This window comes from Trichosurus vulpecula, chromosome 3, assembly GCF_011100635.1.
Source record: "Trichosurus vulpecula isolate mTriVul1 chromosome 3, mTriVul1.pri, whole genome shotgun sequence".
NCBI lineage: Eukaryota > Metazoa > Chordata > Mammalia > Diprotodontia > Phalangeridae > Trichosurus > Trichosurus vulpecula.
This window is the reverse complement of record NC_050575.1, coordinates 430,455,872-430,465,051: the sequence shown is the minus strand read 5'-3', so window position 1 is coordinate 430,465,051 and position 9,180 is coordinate 430,455,872. Positions and strand designations below refer to the sequence as shown.

The following is a 9,180-nucleotide window of genomic DNA, read 5'->3' as shown; positions in this document are numbered from 1 at the left end:
ATTGACTGAGGAAGAGCTAAAGAAATCATACATGACGGTAATGGAACATTACTAGGCAGCAAGAAAACTATATGTGACGAATACAGAGAAGCAAGCAAAGATGTGCTTGAACTGATGCAGAGTGAAGTTAGAGCTGAGAAAATGACATACACAATAACTACAACGGCGTAAATGGAAAGTGACCACATAGAAGAAAAGTCAATGCAATAAAATTATAAAGATGATGTGTTGCACAAATGAAGAGATTTGAGAGGACCTCTCTAACCCGTTCCTTCGAAGAGGTAGGAGGTCCACAAGTGCTACATATTGCACGTGATTTTGGACTTTTTCAATGTCTTGATCAGTTATTTTGATTTTTTCTTTCTTTATAAAAACATAAATATATACATATATATATATATGTATATATATATATGACAGCATATATACATTTGATGGCTCTCTGGGAGGGGATAGGAAAGGTTATTGGGGATAACTATGGTGATGTAAGAAATAATTCATCAATAAAATTTTATCTAAAAAATAGACTATATTACGGAACAGAGTATAAAGTGTTGCTCTAAACTGAATTTTCCGATGCTGCTTTCCAGTTTTCCCTGTAGTTTTATCATTTAGGGAGTTACTTGTTATGTAATTTATGTTTCCTGTTTTGTTAAACACCAACTGGGTCATTGAGTTTATTTCTGAATCTCTCTTGTCTCCTCTGTTCCGCTGATCCATATCTCTGTTTCCAAACTGATACAAAACAGTTTTGATGACTGCTGCTTTATAATATAGTTTGAGGTCTGAAGTACTGTTCCTCTTTGTCTCTACTTCTTTTCATCATTTCCCTCGATATTCTAGATCTTTTCTTTTTTCCAAATAGGGGGCGCAGTCTATAGAGTGACAGGCCTCAAGTCATGAAGATCTGAGTTCAAATCTAATCTTAGAAACTTACTAGTTGTGTAACGCTAGGCAAGTCACTTAACTATTCCACAGTTTCCCCATCTGTAAAATGAAATGGAGAAGGAAATGGGAAATCACTCCAGCACCTTTAACAACAAAGCCCCAAATGGAGTCATGAAGAGTCAGACATGATTGAAAAATAACTAAAGAAATTACTGAGTTCTGTAAAATATCCCATTTGATCTGTATAGTATTAAAACTGCTAATCAACTTTGGTAGAATTGTCATTTTTCTTACGTTGGTCTGATCCATCCACAAACACTATTCTTCTGGCTATTTAAATTCTTCTTAAAAGAGCACTTTGTAAGTGAATCTCTCAGTCTTTTGTGGGCTTTGGGAGGTTGATCCCCAGATTTTTATGCATTTTGCAGTTATTTGGAATGCTCTTTTCTATTATTGCCTCTTAGATTTTCTTCTTCTTCTTCTTATTATGTAGAAATACTATTGATTTTTAGGGTATGTTTTAGCATGCTACTTTGCTAAAATTGTTGTTTCAGTTAGTATCTTTGATGATTTTTAAAGGATTCTTCTAAGTAAGCTTTCTTGTCAACAGCCAATAGGAAGAGTTTTTATATCTTCCTCATCACTCCTTTATTTTTTTCTCATATCCTATTGTTATGGGTACCTTTTCCAGTACTATATAAAAACACGGGAAATGTGGGTATCTCTGATTTCCTCCTGTATTTATGACATGTGTTTCTAGTGTATATCCACTGAATATGATGCTTGTATTTAGATTTTGATAGATTTTTATGATATTTAAAATAGTCTTTCTATGCTTAGTCTTTGTGTTTTCCTTTTGGGTCGATGGATGGATTTATTTTTTTAAAATTAGTGAACTTTAGTATTACATGAGAATAAGGGACAGCATTCTAAAAAATGTACTAAGAATAAATGAAAACCTCAAGCAATATGACCAGCTCTACAGTGTCAAATTTATCAAAAATTTAAGTAATAGATGTACCATGATAGGGATTGGATTTTTGATTTCATTGACATAAGGAACCCCCTAATGAGGAAATCCCCTTCTACTGATGCAAGTTGTTACCTTCCTTATCAACTTATCATCTCCAAGAGTTGCCTAGCACATGGAGAGGTGAGGTTCACAGAGACAGTATGTATCAGAGGCAAGACTTGAATGCAGGTCTTCTACACTCTGAGATCATCTCTATAACCACTGTACCACATTGCCTGTTGTTGCTCTCTATGGAGAGAGTGTGAGCTAAATTTAGTCAGAGGACCTTGCTCTGACCCCCAGCTCTGCCCATTAAAATCTGGGTGACTTTGGACAAATCACTTTCTCTCTTTCAGCTTCAGTTTCTTTAGCTATAAAATAAGGGAGCAGAGCTAGATGACCTAGTAGGTTACTTCCAGCTCTAAATACATGGTTCTGATCTCCTAAAAAGATCTTCCGGCATAATCTCCGAGGGTAGCACTGTGGTAAGGGTTCAGCAGATCTCAATGGATTTTTCTTTTCTTAATTTCCCATTTTAAAAAAATGTATTCATACAGGTTAGTATTCTTCCATGATGGATGAGAATATATAAGAAATTTAGTCAAAAGGATCAGATCAGAATTTACGAATTGGAGTAGGGGAACCTGAGGCACATAAAGGTTAAGTAGATGTTCCTGAGGTTACACAGCTAGTAAATGTCTAGGGCCACCTTTGAATTCAGGTCTTCCTGAATTCTGTCTTTTGTTGTTCAGTTGTTTTTCAGTCATGTCCAACTCTTAAGTGACCCCATTTTGGGTTTTCTTGGCAAAGATACTGGAGTGTTTTGCCTGTTCTTTCTCTAGCTCATTTTACAGATGAGAAAACTGAGGCAAACAGGCTTAAGTGACTTACTAGTGTTTGAGGCCAGATTTGAACTCAGGAAGATGAGACTTCCTGACTCCAGGGCCAGCATTATATCCACTGCGTCACCTTGATGACTCTTTCTGTCTTACTGTGAGAGAGATTTATTTGACAGTCTGAATAAAGTTTTAAGAGTTTCTGAACCCACCTGTGCCTCATTGTCCCTTTCAGCCCGATTTATACATAGTCATAATTACCCGTGTCACCTGGGGTTCAGAGTCCCCCAAGACTGTTGGCTCATATGTACCAGGTATTATCCTGATGAGATGACACCGAGAGAGTAAGTTTCTCACTTAGATTTGGCTCATTGACCTCACCTGAGTTGTCCCATAGATGTCCACTACAGGGTATCCCAAAAGTGTTAGTGCAGTCTTGAGCTTCAGTAGCTTAAAACTGCACTGATCTTTTAATTTCCTGTATCACTTGTCTAGTTTTCCACAAATATGAATAAAAGAGCTCCAGTACAAGCATTCAAGGCACACTATGGATATTGGGAATGGGACAGTCTTTATTTCACCCCATAGAAAATGCAAAAATCATAAAGGAGTCACAGGAGTGCCCTGAACAGAAACACATGAAGCACCCAAATAATTCCAGGGCTTCCCTCAGACAAGAATTGAATTTTGGGGTTACCACTTCTTTGTAGGTTTTTTAATTAGCAAAAAATGACTATTGCATATTGTCAAAGGCATTTTCTACATGTATAGAGACAAAAATGAGGTTTTGGATGCTTTTGTTTATGATATGCTTAATTATCCTGATTGTTTTGTGTATATACAACTATCCCTTTGTCCCTGGTATAAATCCAACTTGGTCATAATGATTTATTAGATGAATCGATGTAGTCTGACAGTATTTTACTTAACATTTTTGAGTTGATAGTCATTAATGATATTAGTTTGTAATTCTCCTTTGTGGCTCATCCTTCTCTGATTTAAGTATTAGGGCTGTATTTATCACAAACAAGTCATCTGGTAGGGTACTTTCTCATTTTTTAAGAATAATTTGCCTAGTATTGGTACTACTTGTTCTTTAAAAGTTTGATAGAATCCCCCCTCTCCCCAGAAGGTTTTTTCTTGCTAGTTCCTTTAAAATCAATTCTATTTCCTTTTATGAGATTGAATTAGTTAAGATCTGTACTTGGTTTTCTGTTAGGTTCAGTCTATATTTTTGAATGCATCCCTCTATGTGTGTGTTCATGTGTGTGTTGTATGTGAACACACAAAACAGTTTTGTTAATATATAACCATGCACTGTAGGATTCAGACAATTCTTTTTGCTTCTTCTGGCTTTATTGTGATTTCATCTTCTTAATTTATTATCTATTGATTTTATTATCTGCTGTGTTTTTAATCAAATTGACTAAAATGGTCAATTTTATGTTGTTGCAACAATCTGCTAGCAGCTGCCGAAGGGGTGTAAGACCCACCAACAACCAGCACACAGAAAGCTGCCAACACAGGGTCTTTTGATCTGCTTTACTAAGGAAAACAACTTTAAGGGGTTAACAATCTTACTTTAATCCAACATACAAATATCTTTCACTCAGCTCAGGGGGAAAAGTCAGCACCCTGAACTTCAGAGCAAATACAAACAAATTACAAACATCAACAGACAGACCTTGTCTGATTCAAATTTCCATACATAGTTACCAGAGTTTAACAAAGTCCGAACATCTGGGTTTACAAGCCGGAGGGCTCTTAACCACAGCTGCCCAGAGTCTCCACATCAGCACATCTCCAAGAGTGAGAGCCCCTGCAAATAGCTCTGTTCTCTCTTTTTATACACTCTTTAGACATCATCAAATGTCATCTGAGGGACCAGAACTTATGTTCTTACAACTGGCTCTGGTCTTAGCAACTCCCCTTAGGACCCTGAGGGCTTCATGCCCACATAGGCTTAGCACCCAATAGATAGGGGTTTGGGCCTACTTGGGAGTGAAGATATAATCAGACTTCCCTTCATTGGCCCTACCTGGAGCCCCACATTAGTTACCAATGCATGTTTTTTTCAAAGAACCAGCTCTTAGTTTTCCTTATAATTTATACATCTTGAAAAAAATTTCCAGCTTATTTCTCCTCTGATTTTTGACATTTCTTCTTCTGTGCTTATTTTAGGTTTGTTTATTTATTGGTTTCCTAATTTAAAATAAAGCATATTGAGCTCCTTAATCCTCTCTTCTTATGTTTTGCAGGGATCTGATTTTTACCCTGGGGACCGTTTTATCTACATCCCAGAAATTTTGGTATATTGTTCCACCTTTATTACTGTCTTCAACATAATTGTTTTTTCTCTGATTTATTCATTGATCCACTGCTTATTTAGGATTTCATTGCTGTCTTCATTTAGGTTAGTGCCTTTCATTTTTCCTCTTTGAACTAGTTAGTATTTTCATTGTGTTACAGTTTGTAAAGGGTATGTGTGCTATTCCTGTCTCCTCATATTTTCTTGTAACATCTCTGTACCCTAATGCATGATCCCATTTTATAAAAGTTCATGTAGTGCTGAGAGTACATATATTCTTTAGGAGTCCCATTTACAAGCTGCTATGCATATTTTAGCTCTCATTTCTCCAGCAATTTGTTAATTCTTTATTTTTCTTTTTGATTATCTTTCTTTTAGACTCATCTGAAACCAAGAGATGGCCATTGAAATCTGTTACTACTGCATTACTATTTTTTGACATTTTCATTATGACTTTGGATGCTGAGGCATTTGGAATACGAGTTTGTTATTGACAATACCTTTTTGTCCATGGTTCCTTTAAGTAAAATGTTAATCTGTTGTTCATCCCTCCTTGCATTTTAAATGTTTAAATGTTTTTGCTTTATCAGGTAGTTTGATTGCAACTCCTGCTTTTTTAGATTCTCTTGATGCATTTTAATTTTTTTTCGGGCCTCATTTTTAAAAAAATATGTATTTGTTTGAAAAATGTGTTTCTTGTAAGCAACAGATTTTGTTTTCTTCATATTTTATCTTGTTTGATTTCTTTTACATTTCTTCAGCATTTTTCAACACTATTAGAGCATCTGGGGTAAAACTTAAAACCACTCAGTGGCCTGAGCAGTAGGAGCTGCAGAACAGTCCTCAGTAGCTGGCTGAGCACTCCAATCTTTGGTAGGGAACTGATGAATGGACACAGATGGCACCTGTACTCCCTCAGACCAATCAGCCACCTCCTGTTGAGTAGCAGCAAATTCTGAGGAGGGTGCAGTCCATTCACCCTGAAACTCCTCCTTTGTTACTGACTTCTCAGATTCAGCCTGCTCTTCCTTTTCAATCTTCTCTGGATCTCTGTAGAAGTAAAGATGAGGCATAACCTCCCGTGGGTCTTCACAGGAGATGGTACCATGTATACGTAGGACTTCATGGGCCAGGATTCACCACATCAGACCCACTGAGTGAGCTCCCTTGTTGTTACATGGAATGGTAATGTCCACACAGGAAAGTAGGAAGTCTGTGTTGCACAGTGCAATGATTGGGAGGTTAACGTATGATGCTTCAATCAGAGACTGAAGATCTGCCAGGGGGTCAGTGATCACCAAGAGGCGAGACTCCTTGAAAGCTGCCTGGATCTGCTTACTGAAGGTGCCTGGTGTGAAACATCCAGCAATAGGTGTGGTGCCAGCGGCAGCAGCAAGTTTCAGAACAACTTGCTGGCCGGTGTTTTTGGATGAGAGGACAGTAACAACTGCATTCTCCATGGCAACAATGTACTCGCTGCCAGCCAAAGCTTTTCCCAAGCTCTCTTCAGGTTAATGGTGTAGACACCATCACTCTTTCTTTTGGAGATATACTATTCCATCTGGAAGTCCAAATTGGTGCCACCCAAATGGGTTCCTGCAGCAAGGAGTTTGAGGATATCCTCCTCCTTCATCTGCAAGACATCTAGGGCTCCAGACATTGTGAAAGTTTCCCTTTAAAGTTACGACAGAAACTGAGAATACCATTGTATGGAAGTCTCTTCAGGGAAGCACAGAAAGGAGACTTCTACATGTTTATGTAGTCCTTTAGTGAACAAAATCCATTTTTAACAATTTTGTGTCTCTGCTTGGAGTTGACATTACTCTTGCCTCTTTTAGGAGGACCTTTACATTTGTAATAATTTGTGGTACTGGTTGGTATTTTCTTAATTGTGGATTTTTGTTGGTGAGGCAGCTCGGTGGCACAGTGGATAGAACACAGGAAGACCTCAGTTCAAATAATTACATCATCCCTGTCTTCCTCAATTTCCTCTTCTGTAAAGTGGGCATAATAATGCCGCTTACCTCCCAAGGTAAGGAGGATCAAGTGAAATAACATCTTGGCACAGTACCTAGCACACTGTAGGCACTAAATAAATGCTCCTTTCCTTCCTTCTAGTGCCAGACTCTGTCCTCTAGTATGTTTTTGAGGGGTCGTCTTCCCTCCCTTTTCTTACTCTGGGTCCTTTGGATCTCTGTGCTGATCCCCACTGCTATGGGTCAGGCCCTTCTGCCTCATTGAGCTTCAGTACACGAGCTTCTCGTCTCTCCTTTCTTTCCTCTCAGGATAGAATGTTAGGAATCTCCAAGGCTCTCTGAGCCTGAGGTCTGTGGCACTACGCTTGTCATTGTCTGCTGCCACTCTCCAGCACAGTCCGTCATGACTGAAATGACTGAACAAGAACAAACTGGTAAAACATCCTGTTTTGTGGTCCTTCTCTTCTCTTGCCAGCCTCAACTTATTCTGAGCTTTAGTCATCCTGATGGTATATTTTTTGTCTCCTATAACCTGTCTTTGCTTCCATATTCTAAACATTTTTCTAAAATTCTAAGATATTTGGTGAATTCCTTGTGTACCTGCATCAGTATTTTCAGAAAAAAATCTTATTTCTCCTTTTCCTTGGATTTATTTCCCTTGTCTTCAGAATTTCATTCTTGACAACTTTCTATTCTGTTTAACATGAATCCAATTTACAACACTTCTTTTAATAGAGTCAAGCAGATCCAGATGTACAAAGAGGGATCTGAAAATCAGTAGACAATGAGAAATAAGGCAGGTAATTGTGTCTAATTAAATAATTGGGTTTATGGCTTGGTTTCTACTCATACTGGTAGCCAGTTTAAGACTGCTGAATGCATAGCCTCACCCAACTGTATGAAAAAGTAATGCCTGTTATAAATAAATCAAAACTTACTCTGTGACCACAGCAATTGCTTCTTAGTTTGCCACCATAGCACTTAACTGTGAGGGTAAGACAAGAGAGTCACATCTCTCTATCCTCAATGGGGAAAAATAGACTAAGGATCTCATTTCAAGCAAATGTGGAAAGCTGGTAGAATTCTGTAATTATCTGTTTAGGGTGCAATGCTTATTCTTCCCCGTACTGGAACCAACTAACATGTACAATATATGTACAAAATACTAGCTGGTTTCTATTTTGGAGGTTAAGGTCAAAGCAAGACAGCTAGGTGGCTCAGTAGATAGAGTGCCAATCCTGGAGTCAGGAAGATTCAACTTCCTGAGTTCAAATCTGGCCTCAGATACTTACTGGCTATGTGACCCTGGGCAAGTCACTCAACCCTGTTTGCCTCAGTTTCCTCCTCTGTAAAATAAGCTGGTAAAGGAAATGGCCAACCACTTTAGTATCTTTGCCAAGAAAACCACAAATGGGTTATGGAGTGTACAACAGAACTAAAACAGGATTGAACTTAAAGGTCAAAGGGCTGGAAGAATGCATCAGAGATCATCAGGGACAATAAAGTATTCCTTGGAATACTGGAAAAAGTACTTTCAGGGGGAATACAAAGAGTGAAAAAAATAAAGATGTAGAGGGGAACTATTAACTTAGATCATGTGAGAGTCAAAGGATGGAAGATACGGAGTTATGGAGACATAAAGAAAGTAGCAAAGTAGAAAGCCCATTGAAAAAGCTGGGGTTACATATTAATTATGAAACTATGGAAAGAGGGAGTGGAACAGTGTAAAGTAGAAGCAACTTCTTGAAATCTGAAGAATGAATGATCTCCATGTACAACCAGGGAAGAGCAGGCTGGAAAATGGTTTCCTGATTATAATTCAATCTTCTTCATAGAGGAGGAATTTTAGGGTCCTTGGTCCTTTAAGAATGAAGCTCCTTGAGGGCAGGTGCTGCTTCATTTTTTTTCTTCCTACCCTCAGGACCTAGAACAGTTACTGGAAAAGAGAAGATAATTTAATTAGTTTGTTGCTAGGAGGAGTTAGTACTTTACTGTATACAGGAATTTTCATTAAGAGGATATATTTCTGATCTCCGGGCCCTCCAGGGATGAGGACCATGTTCTTCCTTGGGAGATGGATAAGGCAGATCTGGGGCATACAAAAGAAGAGCAGTGGCCTGTAAGTGTTCTACAGGGACCACAATTGTCTTCCCCCCACGC

At 38.2% G+C, this 9,180-nt stretch overlaps 1 pseudogene; it reads right to left on the bottom strand.

Moving 5' to 3' along the window:
• Positions 1-5,841: 5,841 nt before the first annotated feature.
• On the bottom strand, positions 5,842-6,704 carry LOC118842820 (annotated as a pseudogene).
• Between the last annotated feature and the right edge of the window lie 2,476 nt (positions 6,705-9,180).